At 43.3% G+C, this 6,716-nt stretch overlaps 1 long non-coding RNA gene across 1 annotated transcript; it reads right to left on the bottom strand.

Annotated features, from left to right (window-relative positions):
* Window positions 1-1,926: 1,926 nt before the first annotated feature.
* LOC148118890 (uncharacterized) lies at window positions 1,927-3,995 on the bottom strand. The gene is made up of 2 exons (XR_015735558.1): window positions 3,952-3,995; window positions 1,927-2,169 (listed from the first exon to the last, which is right to left on the bottom strand). It is a non-coding gene; the product is annotated as an uncharacterized LOC148118890 (long non-coding RNA).
* Window positions 3,996-6,716: the final 2,721 nt, after the last annotated feature.

The following is a 6,716-nucleotide window of genomic DNA, read 5'->3' as shown; positions in this document are numbered from 1 at the left end:
ATTACAAATGCTTTCATGAGGATAAATTTGACAACTTGCATAAAAAATGACAAAGTCCTTAAGAAGCACGACACAACCAGGCAGATATGGTAGTAGTTTTTCATTTAAGCAAGTTTATTTTTCAGTCAAAATATTCCTGTAAAGAAAACCTCAGTTCTACATGGCTTACCAGACATTTAAGAAAGACGCATTAGCGCTAACTTCATGTGTGGCAGTTTGCTTTGTCTTGAGGTTATCACGGATATCAACCTGGCAAACACATTATAGAAGGAAGACTGAAGACCATTTTCTACCATGAATTCAGATGCAGGAGTTCTTAACAGTGCACTCCCAAACTGAATCCAGCCTTAGAGAAAGACGATGATGCTATTACCACACCCAAGTCACTTCCCCCAAATATTCAGATGGTTAAACACTGGAAAAATCAATCTGTACCATTCCCTATATAACACAGCACTATGGGAAACTCATAATCACTTCAATAGAAGTTGAAAAAGCATTTGGCAGAATCTAATACCCATTTGTGACTTTCCAAAAATCTCTTAGCAAATATAGGATTAAAGGGATCTTGAGAGGACAAAGAACATCTATACAAATCCTGCAATTATCATAAAATGCAAAGGTTAGTTATTGAACCATTACTATTCCCCATTAACGTTAACAACTAATATAATATAAGTAGTTGAATAGTTCCTATTCAAGAAGTCTTGAGCAGTACAGTCAGAAGAGCTTTCAAAGCCACTGCCCAATGATTGGTTCTCTACTTTCTTTTTCCTTTTCCTATGATACAGATATTCTGGCAGGATGTACAGTTACTGTCTTGTGTGCAAAGTAACCACAAAGAAGAAAAACATTTAATATTAATCCATTTTTCTAGGGTCTTTGCTACCTATGGCTTCATACAAGTCATTCCTGATCAACCAGGGACCAAATTCTACACAGAAACCAGGTCAAATTCTAGCTAAGGAGTGGGTTGAGATATTTTCTCTCCTGGTTCACCTTATCCAAGTCTTTTCCTCTTCCTTTCTCCTCCTTGGTATCTTGAACACAGAATGATAAGGTCTGAGGTTCAGCTTCTATTGAACAGACTTCAATGTCTAAACTCAAATCCCCCAAATGACATGAAGTAGGAAAGACGTGAGTACCCACAAAGTGGCTGATGAAGTCCCTGTGGAGTGAGATAATTCCTGGTTTGTTGGGCTTGACTTTCACATGATTATGAGACTCTGATTTACATCCTGTCCCTTCTCTTTAGAAAATCATTAACAAGAATGTTGGATTTCTTGCATAAAGTATTGGGGATGATTTTCCTAACAGTCTTTAGGCAGCGAGTTTGTACTTGAAGTTTGTCAGAATCATCGACATTTTAAGCACTCAGCACTTACCAAACTTAGAACACTCAGGGTGAGTCAACCCCTTGTCTCTTCCGTCAACCATCCAAGAGTTGATTTTTCACAACCGTGTCACAAGCAATATCTACCTAAGCTTTGTACACGTCTGTATGTCAAGTTACATTCCAGACCAAGAATCAGCAAGGCTGCACATGGCTTTGCCCCAGTGTCTCCGACTCTCTAATCAAGGCCTGAGGTTCCCGAGAGAGCTCCTCTAGTCTGTGGTCTGCCCCCTGCTGCACTACTCTTCTCTGCAGCACCCACCAGCTTTCTCTGGCAGTACCACCTTCATATCCAGAAGGGGACACCCAGCTGGGGCTGGACTGTTCAGACGGTAGCGCTTCCACAGGAAGACTTGGCCGTGGATGGAAGGACCAGCAGAGAACAGAAGCTCCCTGTAACCTGGTCAATCGCTCCTCACCCTATTGCTGGTCTACGTGGACTCAGATGCCTCTCATTTTTGCTCACTCTCTGTCTATAATCTCATCTCTTTCCCTGCAGTCGTCTCAGAGAATTGTTAGGTCTGAACAATACATATGAGTTATTCGAGTATAATTTCTTACAAGACCAAAAATAAAGTCCACTTTGTGACATAGAAATCAGTCATGTAAGCACTTAGGAGTGAGTATTTTGTTTTCCAGTCAAGACATGAGGAAAATGGATACTGGTGGTTATCAGGCAGATTCTCTAGAGTTCTACATTGACACCTTGAAATATTCAGAGGCCATATTGAAGGCTTACTGGCAGGGGTGGTAATCAGCAGAGATCATGGAAGAATCTAGGAAAAAAAATGAAATTATCATTCTACTCTGTAACATGAGGGGGCCTGCTTGTTGGGGCTTCTTTCCCGCCCTGCCCCCCAGCTGTTTAGTCCCAGAGAAAAATCACACTGAAATCTCTATAAGTTATAATGCTGATTGGCCCATTAGGTCAGGCTTCTTACTGGCTAACTCTCACATCTTGGTTAACCCATTTTTCTGATCTATTTTAGCCATGTGGCTCAGTACCTTTTTCAGTGGGGCAGCTCACATCCTGCTGCTTCGGTGATCTGGGCAGGAGTGGGAGGACTCAACTTCCTCCTCCCCAGAATTCTCCTGCTCTCCTTGCATCATTTCTACTTCCTGTCTGGTTTTCCCACCTACACCTCCTGCCTGGCCAATCAGCATTTATTTAAAACATGATTGACTGAATACAGACAATTCTGCACCACTTCCCCCTCTTTTTTTAAAAAAAAAAAAAGGAAAATATCCATACTCCATTTTTTGGGAATGTAGGCATAGTATTCTAGGCTACTTCCTGCTGATTGGGGGCACTGATAATCTTATGGGGACCTAAAGAAAATTTAGAGTTATGATCAAGTCCTGACTGAAGTATCCTGTGAATCTTGATCATCTCAGGCAGCATTCTTGAACCTGTTCTGGATGAAGAACTCAGACATCCGGGCCATCTGTTCCTACTGGAGATTTCTCAGGTGGTCTCCCTTGGTCAAAGATGATTTTTCTTAACTCTGAATAAATCCAGAGCCTCTCATTTTCTGTGGAAACCAAAGCAAAATCTCTTCTCCAAAGTAACATACCTTTTGACTTCAATTTTGAAGCCAAGGTATTTTCAAAATACCTATCTTGGATTAATTCTGCAGCATTTATAAGCAAATATCTTTTAGCAGCTGTTGCTCCTTCCTCAGCATTCAAACGATTTAAAGAGAGCATAATAGCATACAGTATCAAGCTTCTCTGTGTATTTTCCATCTTTACGTGGCTTTATTTTAACCTCTATTTCTTTTATTTTTTCTTTTAACTTTTGGCTTTTTGAGACAGGTTCTCTGCATATCTTTGTCCTGGAACTCCCTCTGTAGACCAGGCTATCCTTGAACTCCCAGAGATCCGTCTGTCTCTGCCTCCCCAGTGCTGGGATTAAAGGTGTGTACCACCACACCCAACTACTTTCTTTCTTTCTTTTTTATTTTAAGGCTTTAAACCTTTTTTTTAAGACTGCATATATTTTTAACACATTGTAAACCATTTAGAGGTTTTCTTACTCTTTGAATCTTTCTTTACTGTATATCTCTCTTTTTCTGACCACATGGGTCTTTAATTTGCTAAGGAATATGGAGAAGACAACATTCAAAAGCTCCTATGGCTTTTCAAGGTCCTTGCCAGGAAGCAAGCTGCAACATTGTATCCATAGTCCAGACCGCCTGCTTGAAAGTCAAGAGTTTTCCCTTGCAGGATGGCCCAGAAAGCCAGCATTTTAAAACAGCATTGTTTTTTTCCTGCCACGGCTGAAAACCAAAATGCTTTACTCTGAGGTTTCCCAAGCTTTCTCAGGCTTTCTGTGGATGCAGTTATCCACGTTGGGCGCCATTCTGTAACATGAGGGGGGCTGGCTTGTTGGGGGTTTTTCTGTCCTGCCTGGCCCCACAGCTGTTTAGTCCCAGAGAAAAATCACACTGAGATCTCTATAAAGCTGATTGGCCCATTAGGTCAGGCTTCTTACTGGCTAACTCTCACATCTTGATTAACCCATTTTTCTGATCTATTTTAGCCATGTGGCTCAGTACCTTTCTCAGTAGGGCAGCTCACATCCTGCTGCTTCGGTGATCTGGGCAGGAGTGGGAGGACTCAACTTCCTCCTCCCCAGAATTCTCCTGCTCTCCTTGCATCATTTCTACTTCCTGTCTGGTTTTCCCGCCTACACCTCCTGCCTGGCCAATCAAATGCATTCAGCAATGGTGGCAGCCCAGCCGCAGAAGCAGTCAGCGGGGAGGCACGGTTTGAATATTTCCCAGCATCCAGTGTGGGAGATACCACCACTGTGTCTGTCCAGACCACAGACCAGAGCCTACAGGCCAGAGGCCTGTTCTATGTCATGATGACACCCAGGATGTGCTTCAGACAGGAACACAGAGGATAATTGCACCCCGGACACACCCCTATTCTCCAAAAATCGATGGAACGAGAACTCCTCGAGATGAGAGAAGAGCTCAGCACAGCGAAGGGGAGCGGAGACGGAAGGGGAGCGGAGACGGAAGGGGAGCGGAGACGGAAGGGGAGCGGAGACGGAGGGACAAGATCAACAACTGGATCGTCCAGCTTTCAGAAATCCTTCCAGATTGTCGGACAGAACCACAAACAAAGCAGGACCTCATGTTACACTACTCCAATGAAAATAATAAGGAAAATCAGATAAAAAGAATCAGCATAGAAAGCATATATAAAAACAGAGCCAGAGCTAAACATAGTTTCATTATAGTGGCGCTACCAACGAAGTCAGATTTTAAAAAATAAATAGGACGGGAGGAGGCTGGACCATGGAGTGAGGACAAACAGAAGCAGGGAATGTACTTTCAGGCAGCGCGGCAGGAGGTCTGAACCTAGGGAGAACAATAGCTGCCGGAAGTAACAAGATTGACCCTTTGAGTAGATTGTAGTTGTCACGGAAGGGCAAGGCCTGTCTGCTGTCTGGTGACAGGAGTGAGAAGACAGTGTGTTTTTCCAATTTCCCTGCCTCTTGTTTGCAAGTAGGCGGAATGCAGGGAATCTCCAACCAGAAATGGTAAAACTAAAGGACAGGAAGAGACGCTAACATTAAGGAAGAGTCACCAGTGCAGGTGCATTTCATGCTAACCCCACTTGCACATCCTAACGACACCTCAGGAAACTCAGATACCATTATAACAAATAGCTCCCATCCCCTGCTTCAAAAGGGAACTGTATTCTTCATGGTTATATTTCAGCAGATCATTCTAGAATGATCTTAGTGAATTCTTTGAGGACAAAGTAGGACATGCCTAGCAGATTGTGGTTGAGCAAAGTACCTTCACAGTGAGGCAAGAAATCCAACGTATTGTCCAAAGACCCAGGTTTGCAGCCAACATACCTTCCAGATAGGCGACCATGGTCTTAAGATTTAGCCTAGCTGAACTATAGTTTTCATACTTGCAAAGTAAAGATTTGAAGTCCCTTAGAAGGTAGTCGTAAGAATTAACTTGGGTCATACACATTAATTAAAGTTGTTTGTAAGTGATGTGTTACATGACAGTAAGTATTAGTGGTGATTAATATTATTTCCATGCTTTGATCTTGGCTCCTTTTAGTCAACGTTTTATGAAAGACATGAACAAACACCAGAGGAAACCCTTATCAGAGTCCAGGAGACGCGAAGCTGGCAGGACAAGCTGATGGGATGTCTCAGAGGAGCCCTCAGACCTCACACAGTTCAGAGCGAGTCAGTGGTAGGACAGTCGTAATGATTCTAGCGGCTTGAATACTGGACAAAATCCATACGGAAAAAAGAATAACCAAGACTAAGCTTTTATGTTTGACCCTGGTTATAAATGAAATGCCACAAAGACTGATGGGAAGAGTGTTCTGTCTTCGAATGAAGATCCCTCAGAGGATCCGAGATGCTGAACTGACCACCCACTTGCTCTGAAAAAGTGTTAGGATAGAGCTGCAGAGAACAGCAGCAGGCTTTGGGTTGTGCCCAGAGGATGCCCTCCTCAGGCCAGTTCCCATTTGGAGAGGGTAAGATGACAGTTTCTATAAGTGACAAGTGGCCCCAGGAAGTCTACATCCCTAGGAGGGGAAGGGTAAACTGGGCACATGTGTATGGCAGCTCTGTGGCTGTGACAGGGGCAGCTCCCTCTTCCTGAGTCCTTGCTCACCTGGCACCGTGCACAGTCTCTCAACTAATACATTCCACCAATCTTTTTAGCTATTGAAAAATGTTTCCTGCTTCCCTGGCAGAGGAGAGAAAGGGTACACAGCTCTAATGGGTAGATCCCTATCAGATAAGAATATGTTCAAGCTCTGATAGCAGTTTCAATCTGGAGCAGGTACTTCTAGCTGACGTGCTACTATGCTTTCTAAGAATTGGGGGTAATAAAATAGCTACAGTAAAGTATTTGAAGGTCTAGCTTGTGGCAGAGGATCAGCCCTTTTCTCTGAGTTTCTAGATGATAGTGGATGTTTCAGAGAAAGAAATACTTGAGGAGAGATTGAGGCTGTTTTAAGAAGGGGAGCCTGTAGTGAGTCTTTCTCTGTCCTGTCAGCCGGCTCCCAAATGATGACATAGAGACTTCTTATTAATTATTAAAGCTTGAGCATGGCCTTAGTTTCGGCTTGTTTCTAACTGCTCTTGTAACTTAAGTTATCCCATTTCTGTCCGTCTATGTGCTACCGTGTGACTTTTGGCTTTTACCTCTCGTCCTGCATGTCCTGCTTCCTCTGTCTGGTTGGCGATTCCCCTTTTCTTCTCAGAGTGCTCTCTGTCCAGAAGTCCCACATGTACCTCCTGCCTAGCTATTGGCTGGTTAGCTTTTTA

This window comes from Myodes glareolus, chromosome 19, assembly GCF_982192425.1.
Source record: "Myodes glareolus chromosome 19, mMyoGla1.1, whole genome shotgun sequence".
NCBI lineage: Eukaryota > Metazoa > Chordata > Mammalia > Rodentia > Cricetidae > Myodes > Myodes glareolus.
The sequence above is the reverse complement of the archived record's forward strand: the minus strand, read 5'-3'. Positions and strand labels throughout refer to the sequence as shown.